The sequence below is a fragment of the Prionailurus viverrinus genome, chromosome A2, assembly GCF_022837055.1.
Source record: "Prionailurus viverrinus isolate Anna chromosome A2, UM_Priviv_1.0, whole genome shotgun sequence".
Taxonomy (NCBI): Eukaryota; Metazoa; Chordata; class Mammalia; order Carnivora; family Felidae; genus Prionailurus; species Prionailurus viverrinus.
The window spans coordinates 7,859,122-7,873,084 of record NC_062562.1 but is presented as its reverse complement, the minus strand read 5'-3'; the positions used below and the strand labels follow the sequence as shown (position 1 = coordinate 7,873,084).

The following is a 13,963-nucleotide window of genomic DNA, read 5'->3' as shown; positions in this document are numbered from 1 at the left end:
CAGCACTGGAGGGGAGCAGGATGTTTGGACAGTGAGTTTTCTTATGTTAAACTTTCTATCTCACGGATATACTTAAAATAGAAGTTGGTAGACACTGTGTTTTACTAGTTAGCAGTCTTTATTCAATTTTAACTTTTGTACATAGGAAACCATTCTAAGATTTAATTCCCTTTTTTTTTTTTTAAAGGTTTTAGGGGCACCTGGGTGGCGCAGTCGGTTAAGCGTCCGACTTCAGCCAGGTCACGATCTCGCGGCCCGTGAGTTCGAGCCCCGCATCGGGCTCTGGGCTGAGGGCTCAGAGCCTGGAGCCTGTTTCCGATTCTGTGTCTCCCTCTCTCCCTGCCCCTCCCCCGTTCATGCTCTGTCTCTCTCTGTCCCAAAAATAAATAAACGTTGAAAAAAAAATTAAAAAAAAAAAATAAAGGTTTTATTTTTAAGTAATCTCTATACCCAACATAGGGCTCGAACCCACAACCTTGAGATCGAGAGTCGCACGCTCCACCAGCTGAGCCAGCCAGGTGCCCCAGATTGAATTCCTTTAAGCACAGTTACAAAAGTGAAACCATAAAAAAATGAATATTTTCAAATCTTTTTCTTTTTAATTCTTTTAAGTGTTTATTTTGAGAGGGAGGGAGGCGGGAGAGAGGGGGAGGGAGAGAGGGGGAGAGAGGGGGAGGGAGAGAGGGGGAGAGAGGGGGAGGGAGAGAGGGGGAGAGAGGGAGGGAGAGGGAGAGGGAGAGAGAGAGAGAGAGAGAGATGATCCCAAGCAGGCTCTGTGCTGTCAGGGCAGAGCCCAATGACCTAGGGCTCGATCCCATGAACTGTGAGATCATGACCTGAGCCGAACAAGAGTCTGAGCCACCCAGGCATCCTCTTTACCCTTTTAAATGCCACTGTCCCCTAAGGACATGCGTAAACACTGATGTAAAAATGAAAAATTGTACCGGAAAGCTCAAGCACATTCATCTCAAACCTTTGCCTAAAAGGAACAAAAAGTTCTATTTAGTTCTGCAGTTTTCCTGTCTTACTGCCTTCATCTCTCTCAATCAACTTACATTTTCAAGCCCGAGAAACAAACAAACAAACAAAAATGTTATTTCTCCCACAGGCAGCAGAATTAAAGTGCTAAGGGAAACTAGAAGCAAAGGACTGCAATACTCAATCCATTAACGGAATCCGGAGAAAAGAAACATAAATATTGAGCTCAGCACAGACGAGCAGCCAGCTCCTCACAGGACAGAAGGAAAGTCACAGTCAGAGTTTTAAACACACTCCAGACACTTCCAGTGGAGACAGAATCCCTGGAGTTGGAAGATCCCTGCTAAGGTAGGGAGTGGGGCGGGGGAGGAAGGATACCTGAGCAGCCACAGGAATGAACCCTGGGACCCCTGAACTCCCTCCCTCCCCCGGGGCCTAGTGGAACCCCTCTCTCCCTAAGGCTGCTGTTCTCCAAGTGAGGAAACTCTCAGCAGGATTCACTTGTAGGTTGTTACCCAAATGAACTCCCAAATTCACGAGCCCTAGCCCGGACACAGACCTCCTGACTTTCACAGGCTTTCTCAATACAAACAAATGACACTCTGTGCACTTACATGTGGATGCAAAACTCCAACCTGGGTCTAGACACGGGACCAAGGGATCCACACTTACCTAGAAAGGGCATCTCCTCCCCACCCCTTTGTGCACAAGCATCCCCAGCTTTCCAGGCTCTGTAGCTTCTCTCCATATAAAGGCTCCTTCTGGGGGCACTGGGTGGCTCAGTACATTGAACGTCCGACTTCAGCTCAGGTCACGATCTCACAGTTCATGGGTTTGAGCCCCGCATCGGGCTCTGTGCTGACAGCTCAGAGCCTAGAGCCTGGAGCCTGCTTCAGATTCTGTGTCTCCCTCTCTCTCTGTTCTTCCCCACTTGCACTGTCTCTCTCTCTCAAAAATAAATAAACATTTAAAAAAGAAAGAAAAGCCTCCTTCCGAGGTAGGTGTGAGCAGGTAAAAACACCTGCAGAGGCTCCTCAGGAAGAACCAGCTGGACCTTGAAGGTATTTCCCTTTGCAGACTCTGTGAGGAAGGGGGCGGGGAGCCTAGCTTAGGTCGCCAGCCATAGGCTTCTGTCACATTGCTTTGGACTATAGTGGTATTTAAAATTTTTTTTTTAATGTTTATTTATTTTGGGGACAGAGAGAGACAGAGCATGAATGGGGGAGGGGCAGAGAGAGAGGGAGACACAGAATCAGAAGCAGGCTCCAGGCTCTGAGCCGTCAGCCCAGAGCCTGATGCGGGGCTCGAACTCACGGACCGCGAGATCGTGACCTGAGCTGAAGTCGGACGCTCAACCGACTGAGCCACCCAGGTGCCCCTATAGTAGTATTTTTAATGACACAAACCCAGTATATGAAGAATCTAGGAAGATCACACAAACCCAATTTTATGTAGAAAAGATGGAGAAACTTGTAAGGCATTTTTCTAGTTCAACAAGAAAATCCATAAGTATTTATTACTTTCATAAAATAAAGATAGTAAACATTACTTCCATGGCAAGAAACTGTCCTATAAACAATCGGACTTGAATGCTCAAAGTGCTGGAATTATAGTTGAAATTGCTCTCCTTCCCCCTCACCAAAAAACAAAACAACAACAACAACAACAACAAACAACAGCGGGGCACCTGGGTGGCTCAGCCGGTTGAGCGACCCCGACTTCGGCTCAGGCCTTGATCTCACGGTTTGTGAGTTCGAGCCCCGCGTCGGGCTCTGTGCTGACAGCTCAGAGCCTGGAGCCTGCTTGGGATTCTGTGTCTCCCTCTCTCTGTGCCCCTCCCCCACTCATGCTCTGTCTCAGAAATAAACATTTAAAAAAATTTTTTAAAAACGGCAACAAAACAGACCTCAGAATATTACTGCAACGTCTCGGGAAGAAAAACGAGAAACAAGAAATGTCAACACATGCGATGTGATACTAAAATTGTGTGTATATATATATATATATATATACACACACACATATACGTGTATATATATGTATATACGTATGTATATACAGCTGAAATTCACCTTTGTCTTCCCTGTTTGGAAATATTTAATATGGTCTTTCTCAATCTATCACTTAAATACATTTTACATTTAATTGAAAACTGGACACCAAAAAAAAGTGACTGAGTGTTATCAAGGTGACAAACCTAGGGATGGGCAGTGCTCACAGGGCAGATCACCCAGGAAAGCCTCAGAGAGGAACGCCCACCCAAAGGAGTTCCGCGCAACATGCCTGTGCCCAGGAAAGGTCCTGGGGGGAGGGGCACAGGAGTTCCTAAAACGTAGCTCCAGGTGCTTACTGTCTGCTTCCCTCTCGTGTAAAAACATCCAGAGAAAAATCACAAGCGTTTCAAATGGCCCATCCATATAATGTGTACGCTGCGTCAGTTTGAAATGCACCCCGGAGGACACATAGTTGATACTGATGCTGTGAACTGGAGAGGGGAAGTTGGCGTCTGGGGAGGCGGGGTAGGATCTGGAAAGTCAGGGATTTATTGCTGGCCTTAGAAAGAGCTAGGCTGGGGAAAGGGTCGTGGATTCGAGACTCTGTTTCCCCAACATCTGGAACACTCCGGAGAAAACGGGTGCCCCTGGGGAGACAGGAAGGGCTGGGGACCCCCCAGACCACAGCACCTCCCGCGTACGAATCCCGGAGACGGAGTCACGACTGTCCCCTGACGACTCCCCCCCTCCCCCCGTGGTCACCGCACGGATCGGGAGAGACGCGGCCGCGCGCAGTGACGGGACAGGACGCCGCGGGGTCCCGGCTGCCCGCACAGCCCGCAGGCCGCGCGCGGAGGGGGACTGAGGTCGGAGCGGCGCCACCGGGGACTCGGGGGACGCGGGGACTCCGCCCCGTCCTGGCACACCCGGCCCCGCACACTCACCATCTCCCGGCTTCTCGGGTCGCCCGGCTTCGTCGTGCCTGCTGCTCCCGCGGCAGGTGCAGGTCACTGTGCGATTAACGCTGCGGCAGAGCCACCTGGGACCTTTTAAGCGCAGGTGAGAAGCGAACCGGGGCCAGGCCTCGAGCTTCCAGGGGGCTGCGGGGCGTCGCCACACCCACCTGCCCCTGCCGCGGCCCTGATTGGGCCGCTCGCAAGGACCCGCCCCTCCGCTCCTGAGTGACAACAGGGCAGCAGGTCCGCTTGCTTGCGAAAACCAGTCTTTTAGGTGGTCGGGAAGCTGTCCCCTCCTGGGACGTTTGCTTTTAAACAAAACTTGGTCCTGGCCCTAGGGGGACAGTGGCGTCTTCCTGCAGCTCCTTGTAAACGTGGGGACACAGGCGTCCAGAGTCCGTTCCGGTGGAGCGACTCCCTTGTTCAGAGGAAGAGGGGCCAGGCCAGGCGGGGTTTACACACAGGGTCTGAGGTCCTCCCTGGGTCGGGGGCATTGGCATGAGGCCGCGAAACCACTCATGGACCTGTGACCCTTGTTTACAAAAACACTTTAAAAATGACCTCACGGTGGGGCGCCTGGGTGGCGCAGTCGGTTAAGCGTCCGACTTCAGCCAGGTCACGATCTCGCGGTCCCTGAGTTCGAGCCCTGCGTCAGGCTCTGGGCTGATGGCTCGGAGCCTGGAGCCTGTTCCCGATTCTGTGTCTCCCTCTCTCTCTGCCCCTCCCCCGTTCATGCTCTGTCTCTCTCTGTCCCAAAATAAATAAACATTGAAAAAAAAATTAAAAAAAAAGTGACCTCACGGGGGAAAAATCAAATCAAATAACATAATAAAAATGACCTCACGGGGCGCCTTCGTGGCTCAGTCGGTTAAGCATCAGACTCAATCTTGGCTCAGGTCATGATCTCGAGGTTCCTGAGTTTGAGATCGGTGTCAGCTCTGTGGCACCGCACTGACAGTGTGGATTTGGGGATTTTCTCTTTCTCCCTCTCTCTCTCCTCCTCCCACTAGCTCTCTCCCAAAATAAATAAATAAATTTTTAAAAAATGACCTCACCGTATGCAATAAAGACTGGTTCCATGATCTTTAACCGTTGACAACATTGAGGCTTCTACCCGTCCCTTCTCCACCTGCGTGTATGTGGTACTTCAGCTAGAGAACTCCATGCCTTCTCAAGCGTTTGAGTTTTTTTGCTTTAAAATGTATACTTTTAGGGGTGCCTGGGTGGCTGAGTCAGTTAAGCGACCAACTTCGGCTCAGGTCACGATCTCACCGCTCATGAGGTCAAGACCCACGTCAGGCTCTGTGCTGACGAGCCTGCTTCGGATTCTGTGTCTCCCTCTTTCTCTGCTCCTCCCCCGCTCTTGCTCTCTCTCTCTCTCTCTCTCAAAAATAAACATTAAAAATTTTTTTTTAATTTATACTTTTAATTGTGGTAGCATACACATTCTATAAAATTTCTATTTTAGGTATATAGCTCAGTAGTGAGAATTACCATGACATTGGGAAGTCCATCTCAGAACTGGAATAAATGCCTAAATTTTGAGATCACTCCTTCGTTACCAAATGCCATCTTCCTCTCTCCGATTCACATTATTTTCAACTATTTGTCCTCCACGGTGTATTTCAAACAGACTCAAAGTTTTAATTGCACAGAAAAACAACCTGGAATATCCTGTATAAAACCCACGTGCCTCTCCGCTAAGTATATTTCCTGGGCACAAACGTCCTATGTGAAGGCTTTTGGTAGAGTTTCCCCTTTGAAAATTTCTGGGTGATCTGTCCTGTTGGCACTGACCCGTGCTGGGTTTGGGCACCTTAAAATGATGTACTCGTTTATTTCTCTTTTTCCAATAGGGTAAAATTTATTTAATTAGTAGAGCTTGAAAGAAAGTACCAAATATTTCCAAGGAGGTAAGAAAGTGGTAAGTTTCAGGAAAAAAATCAGATATTCCAGTATTACATCCCATTTGTTAATAATTTTGATTTCAGTTTTTCTTCCCCTGGGAGTGTGTTGTAAGTTTCTGAGGCCTGCTCTTTAATTTTGGGTGATTTCAAATCTGCTTAGACTGGCAGAGAGGAAGTATCCAAGCAGGACTGATTATTTGCAAAACAATGTCTTGCCATGAAAACAATAATTAGTTGACATCTTTCTTTCCCCCCAAAGGAATAGATATTTGGGATTTTCTGCTTGAACTAGTAAATATGCATTACAGTTTCTTCCCTCCTTACCACATAAACACGGAGTTTGAGTGATTTTGTGCAAACACTGAGTTTGAGTGATGTTGGTTTGTGTCGTATAGCATATAATGGTGGTCCTGGGACGCCTGGGTGGCTCAGTCGTTAAGCGTCTGACTTCAGCTCAGGTCATGATCTCACAGTCCATGGGTTTGAGCCCCACGTCGGGCTCTGTGCTGACAGCTCAGAGCCTGGAGCCTGCCCTGGATTCTGTGTCTCCCTCTCTCTCTCTCTCTCCCTCCTCCACTCATGCTCTGTCTCACTCTCAAAAATAAATAAACATTAAAAAAAATTCAACAACAACAACAACATATAATGGTGGTCCCAAGCAACTCCAGGGGGCATAGAGGCATGTGACTCAGGTCAATGACCTGAGTAAGACTGTTGGAATCGCTGCTTTGAATTCTCCTTCAATTCCCAAAATAGAATTGGTAGATCAGAGGATAATTCAGTTTGTAGTTTTTTGAGGAATTGTCATGTTGTTTTATATACCATCAACACGATTTTATATTCTCAGCAATAGTACAGCAAGGGTTTCAAAGAGTATTTTCGTTTTCCTGATAGTGTCATTTAAGGACAAAAGTCACTAATTTGATGAAGTCCAAATTTGATGGAGTCTATTGTTTTTTTTCCATTCTTGCCCTCGGTGTCTTATCTACGGATTCTTTGCCAAATACAAGTCTAGAATGGTTTCCTATGTTTATGTAAGTGTGTTATCGTTTTCATTTAGGTCTTTATCCTTTCTGGTAAAGTATTGTATGTGACGTCCTGTAAGAATAAAACCTCTTTCTTTTGCTTACGGCTATCCAGTTGGCTTAGCACAAATTTATGAGAAGACTATTCTTGCCCTATTCTTGGCTTCCACCACCCCCCAACAAGAAATCAGGTGACTATAGATGTATAGGTTTATGTCTCAAATCTAAATCTATTCCACAGATCTATATAGGTCTGCCCTTATGTCAGTATCACACTCTCTTGATTACTACTGCATATCTCAAAGTTGTGACCTTAAGAAATGTTAGCCCTACCATTTTGCTTTTCTTTTTCGAGACTGCTTGGGTTATTCTGGTTCCCTTGCAACTCCATATAATTTTAAAAACCAGGTTGCCAATTTATATAAAGGAATGAAGTGGGATCATGACAGGTATGGTGTTGAGTCTCTAGACCATTTTGGGGGCGAGTGCCATTTCAAAATGTTAAGTATTCTGATCCACTTTCCCATTTATTTACACGTTTATTAATGTCTTTCCCCCACGTTTTATAGCTTTTTGAGTACTCACTGTGTACTTCTTTTGCTAAACTATCCCTAAATATTTTAGTCCTTTTGATTTCATTGTAAATGCATTTCTTAATTTCATTATCGGATTGTTCCTTACAAGTGTATAACACTACAATTGATTTTTTTTAATTAAATTTTTTTTTCAACGTTTATTTATTTTTGGGACAGAGAGAGACAGAGCATGAACGGGGGAGGGGCAGAGAGAGAGGGAGACACAGAATGGGAAACAGGCTCCAGGCTCTGGGCCATCAGCCCAGAGCCTGACGCGGGGCTCGAACTCCCGGACCGCGAGATCGTGACCTGGCTGAAGTCGGACGCTTAACCGACTGCGCCACCCAGGCGCCCCACAATTGATTTTTACATATTGATCTTGTATCCAAGCAATTTGCTGAACTCAGTGATCAGTTTTAAGAGTATTTTTTTAATGTTTTTTTAATTTTTTTTATTTTTAGAGTTTTCTAAAGATAAGGTGTCTCAGTGGGAGGTAGAGATGCCATTACATCTTCCTAACCAATCTTAATACGTTTTGTCTTTTTATGGATAACAGCTTTGGCTAATATGGCCAGTACACCCCCAAATATAAGTGGCAAGAACAGATATCCTTGTTCTGTTCCTTACTTCAGGGGAAAGCATCCAGTCTTTCACCACTAAAAATAATTTTAGTTTGGGGTTTTCACAGATGTTCACAATGAGGCTAATTAATTTCCTTCTATTCCTGGTATGCTGAGTGCTTTTTTTAAATTTTTTAAAAAAATGTTTATTTATTTTTGAGACAGAGAGAGACAAAGCATGAATGGGGGAGGGGCAGAGAGAGACGGAGACCCAGGATCGGAAGCAGGCTCCAGGCTCCGAGCCATCAGCCCAGAGCCGGATGCGGGGCTCGAACTCAGGGACGGTGAGATCGTGACCTGAGCCGAAGTCGGACGCTTAACCGACCGAGCCACCCGGGCGCCCCGGTATGCTGAGTGCTTTAATCATAAAAGCATATTTCATTTTGCCACTTATTTTCTCTGAGGCTAATGAGATCTTGCCATTTTGCATTTTACTCTATTGATATCATTCATTATTACACTAATGGATGTTGAGATATTAACCCAAGCTTTCATCCCTGGAATATATCCTACTTGGTCATGGTACAGAATTTTACATATTGCTGGATCAGGTTTGTGGGTTCACAAAATGAGCGTGAAGTGTTGTCCTCATTTGCTTTTTTTTTTAATGTTTAGTTTTGGGAGAGAGAGAGGGAGAGAGAGAGAAAAAAAAAAAACCAAGAAAGTGAGGGAGGGGCAGAGAGTTAGGGAGACACAGAAACTGAAGCAGACTCTAGGCTCTGAACTTTCAGCAAAGAGCCCTATGTGGGGCTCAAACTTGTGACCCAGGAGATCACAACCTGAGCTGAAGTCCAACGCTTAACCAACTGAACCACCCATGCACCCCGTCTACTTATGCACTTCTGGTAGGAATATAAATGCATGCCGCCATTGTGGAAAACAGTATGGTAGTTTTTAAAAAATTACAGAGTGTTATTGTATGATCCAACAATTCCACTTTGAGTGGATAACCAAAAGAATTCAAAATATGGACTCAAACAGATATTTGTTCATCTGTGTTCACAGGAGCATGATTTACAGTGGCCTTAAGGTGGAAGAAACCCAAGCGTCCATCAACAGACGAATGGATCAACAAAATTTGGTATACACATACAAGCAGAATATTATTCAGCTTTAAAAAGAAATGGGGGCGCCTGGGTGGCTCGGTCGGTTAAGCGTCCGACTTCAGCCAGGTCACGATCTCGCGGTCCGGGAGTTCGAGCCCCGCGTCGGGCTCTGGGCTGATGGCTCAGAGCCTGGAGCCTGTTTCCGATTCTGTGTCTCCCTCTCTCTCTGCCCCTCCCCCGTTCATGCTCTGTCTCTCTCTGTCACAAAAATAAATAAACGTTGAAAAAAAAAATTAAAAAAAAATTTTTTTTAAAGAAATGAAATTCTGACACATGCTACAGCATGGGTGAACCTTGAGGACATTATGCTAGGCGAAACATGCCAGTCAAAAAAAAAGACAGAAAAACTGTATTATTCCACTTACATGAAGTGCCTAATCAAATTCATAGAGTCGGAGCAAAGTATGGTACCTGTCAGGGGTTTGGGGCACAGGACAATGGAGATTCGTTGTTTAATGTGTACACAGTTTCAGTTTTGCGAGATGATTTGCAAGTTCTGGAGACTGGTTTCACAGTCAGGGTAGTTCACACTAGTAAACTACTTAAAAATGGATAAAAAAATGGGGTGCCTGGGTGGCTCGGGAGGTTCAGCATCTGACTTCCACTCAGGTCATGCACAGTTTGTGAGTTTGAGCCCCACATGGGGCTCTGTGCTGACAGGTCAGAGCCTGGAGCCTGCTTTAGATTCTGTGTCTCCTCTCTTTCTGCCCTTCCTCTGTTCACACTCTGTCTGTCTCTCTCTCAAAAACTAAATAAACATTTAAAAAAAATTGTAATGGATAAAATGTAACTAAACACAGAATCCACAGGAAGAAATTTTTGCAAATAATATAACTGAAAAGTGCTCGTATTAAGAATATATAGGGGTGCCTTGGTGGCTCAGTCGGTTAAGCGTCCAACTGTTGTTGGTTTCGGCTCAGATCATGATCTTGAGGTTCATGGGATCTAGCCCTGAGTAGGGCTCTATGCTGATGGCACAAAGCTTGTTTGGGATTCTCTCTCTCACCTCTCTCTCTGCCTCTTCCCCCTACTCATGCACGCTCTCTCTCTCTCTCTCTCTCAAAATAAAAAATAAACATTAAAAAATAAAATTGCAGTAAAATCTACATTAAAAATATTTGAGAGAGAACACAAGCAGAAGAGGGGGGGAGAGAGAGAATCCGAAGCAGGCTTCAACCCAGTGCAGGACCCGAGATGGGGCTTAATCTCATGACTGTGAGGTTATGACCTGAGCCGAAATCAAGAGTTGCACACTTAACCGACTGAGCCACCCGGGCGCCCCCATAAATAAAATGTTGAAAGTAAAAAAGAATACATAAAGAAATCCTACAATTCAAATAATCTACATTTAAAAAGTCAAGGGATGTAGGAACACCTGGCTGGCTCAATCGGTACAGCATGCAACTCTTGATCTCAGGGTCATGAATTTGAGCCCCATGTTGGGTGTAGAGATTACACAGAAATAAACTCTGGGGAGCCTGGGTGGCTCAGTCTTGATCTCATGATTTCTTGGGCTTGAGCCCTGCATCAGGCTCTGTGCTGACAATGGGGAGCCTGCTTGGGATTCTCTCTCTCTCCCTCTCTCTTTGTCCCTCCCCCACTTAAGCAGTCTCTGTCTCTCTCAAAATAAATAAATAAACTTAAACACATTAAAAAAAAAAAAGAATGAAAATCTCTAAAAAATTTTAAAAATGAAAAGTCAAGGGACGTGCATAGATATTTTCCAAGAAAGATTTACAAATGGCCAAGAGCACACAGAATGGGGGAAGGTGGTCAAAAGGTACAAACTTCCTGTTATAAAACAAATAAGTCATGGGGGTGTAATGTACAGCATGGTGACTATAATAATAGTTCATAGTACTGTATTATATATTTAAAATTTGGTGAGAGAGTAGATCTTAAATGTTCTCATTGCAGGAAAATAATTGTAACTACACACGTGATGATGAATGTTAACTATACTTTTTGGTAGTGGTCATTTCTCAATATACAAATATTAAATCACTGTGTTGTACGCCTGGCACTAATATAATAAGTCCATTGTATCTCAATTAAAAAATTTTTTTTGATGTTTATTTATGTTTGAGAGAGAGAGAGAGAGAGAGGGACAGAGTGTGAGCAGGGAAGGGGCAGAGGGAGAAGGAGGCACAGAATCTGAAACAGGCTCCAGCCTCTGAGCTGTCAGCACAGAGCCCGATGTGGGGCTCAAAGTCATGGACCGCGAGATCATGACCTGAGCTGAAGTTGGATGCTTAACTGACTGAGCCACCCAGGCGCCCCAATTGTATCTCAATTTAAACATTTTTTTTCAACGTTTTATTTATTTTTGGGACAGAGAGACAGAGCATGAACGGGGGAGGGGCAGAGAGAGAGGGAGACACAGAATCGGAAACAGGCTCCAGGCTCTGAGCCATCAGCCCAGAGCCCAACGCGGGGCTCGAACTCACGGACCGCGAGATCATGACCTGGCTGAATTCGGACGCTTAACCGACTGCGCCACCCAGGCACCACTGTATCTCAATTTTTAAAAAGAATGAAGTATTGATACATTCTGCAACACGGCATTCCCTGTGAAAATTATATCGAGTGATTGAAGTCAAACACAATGACGACATATTATATAATCCCATTCCTATGAAAGTCAACAAATATGGAATTTTACATAGACAGGAAATAAGTTAATGGTTGTCTAGGGCTGGCACTTGAAGGAGCTAAGTAGGAAGATAGGACAGTGATAAGTAAAGGGTATAGAGTTTTCTTTTTAAGAGATAAATACGTCCTGAAATGAACTGTGGTGATGATTGCATGCATCTGTGTAGGTACTGGAAACTGGTGAGATGTAAAAATTAAAGGGGTCTATGGTTATAGTATGTGAATTGGATCTAAATAAAGTTGTTCAGCTCTTCAACAAATGTTGGGAAAGTGTTGGGAAAACTGGACAGACACATGCAAAAGAATGAAACTGGACCACTTCCTTTCACCAAACACAAAAACAAGCTCAAAATGTATTAAAGACCTAAATGTGAGACCTGAAACCAAAAACATCCTTGAAGAGAGCATAAGCAGTAATCTCTCTGACATCAGCCATAGTAACATATTTCTAGTTTTGTCTCCTGAGGCAAGGGAAATAAAAGCAAAAATAAGCTATTGGGACTACAACAAAATAAAATTTCTGCACAGGAAAAGAAACAACAGAATTAAAAGGCAGCCTACTGAGTAGAAGGTATTTGTAGACGACATATCTGGTAAAGTTTTAGTATGCAAAATACATAAAGAACTGACACAGCTCAATACCCCCCAAATAATGCAATTAAAAATGAGCAAAAGACATGAACAGGCATTTCTCCTAAGAAGACATTCAGGTGGCCAACAGACACATGAAAAGATGCTCAACATCGTTCATCATCAGGGAAATGCAAATCAAAACTACAATGAGATATCACCTCACACCTGTCAGAATGGCTAAAATCAGGGGCGCCTGGGTGGCTCAGTCGGTTGAGCCTCCGACTTCAGCTCAGGTCACGATCTCGCGGTCCGTGAGTTTGAGCCCCGCGTCAGACTCTGGGCTGATGGCTCGGAGCCTGGAGCCTGTTTCCGATTCTGTGTCTCCCTCTCTCTCTGCCCCTCCCCCGTTCATGCTCTGTCTCTCTCTGTCCCAAAAAAAAAAAAAAAAAAAAAAAAAAAATTAAAAAAAAAATTAAAAAAGAATGAAACATTGCCATTTGCAACAACATGGGTGGAGCTCGAGAGTATAATGCTTAGTGAAATAAGTCAGTCAGAGAAAGACGGATACCATATGATTTCATTCATATGTGGAATTTAACAGACAAAACCAGCAGAGGGGAAAGAGAGAGAGAGAGAGAGAGAGAGAGAGAGAGAGAGAGAGAGAGAAGCAAACCAAGAAACAGACTCTTAAGTATAAAGAATTAATTGGTAATTATCAGAGGTGAGGTGGGTGGAGGAATGGGGTAAATAAGGGATAGGGATAAAAGAGTACATTTATCATGATAAAAATACCATAAAATGATTTTTTTTATTTTTTATTTTTTTCATTCTCACATCCAATTTTTTGTCTGGACAATGACAAACATGCACATTTTAAATATTCGGTGTATGTAAAAATAAAATGATTTAAAAAAAAGAAATGCCCACCCTAAGGTTGTTCAAATAAGTGGATATATGCATTAAGAGTTTTGCTTTCTAGGGGCGCCTGGGTGGCTCAGTCGGTTAAGCTTCCCACTTCAGCTCAGGTCATGGTCTGGCGGTTAGTGAGTTCCAGCCCCACGTCTGGCTCTGGGCTGACAGCTCAGAGCCTGAAGCCTGCTTCCGATTCTGTGTCTCCTCTCTCCGCCCCTCCCTGCTCACACACTCTCTCTCTCTCTCTCTCAAAACTAAATAAACATTAAAAAAATTAAAATAAGCACTTTTTAAATTAAAAAAAGAGTTTTGCAATCCAATCTCTTAAGCATATTAATACTTTCCAAGAACGTCCCACGTTTACATAACTTTTTCTTGTTTCTTGTTATATCAGTTAAAACAGTAATCGAATTACCTTATAGGGGTATTCTAGCCTTTTATATATCAAAGTTCTCTAAGTATACATTCAAACAATGACCTAAGAATAAATGTTCTTTCAGTGTAAAACGTACACCTGAGAATTTAGTCAATGCCTCTTACAACTGTGGTTGGTCTTTCAAAGAGTCCCTGCCCCCAGCTGAGACTGGGGCTCCAATTTTCCATCCCAGCCAATAGGCTTGGAAGGCAATAGGCTTTTTAAACTATGAAATAAGGATGGGGAAGCA

General features: G+C 44.3%; 1 protein-coding gene and 1 non-coding gene across 2 annotated transcripts in view; both read right to left on the bottom strand.

The window, feature by feature from the left end:
• The window catches only part of LOC125157593 (zinc finger protein 791-like), a 42,949-nt gene extending 38,925 nt beyond the window's left edge, over positions 1-4,024 (bottom strand). The window contains exon 1 of the mRNA XM_047844489.1: positions 3,917-4,024. The gene's annotated coding sequence lies outside the window, so the exon portion shown is untranslated. The remainder of the gene's footprint in view (positions 1-3,916) is intronic.
• On the bottom strand, positions 448-520 carry TRNAE-CUC (transfer RNA glutamic acid (anticodon CUC)). Its single transcript has one exon. It is a non-coding gene; the product is annotated as a tRNA-Glu (tRNA).
• Positions 4,025-13,963: the final 9,939 nt, after the last annotated feature.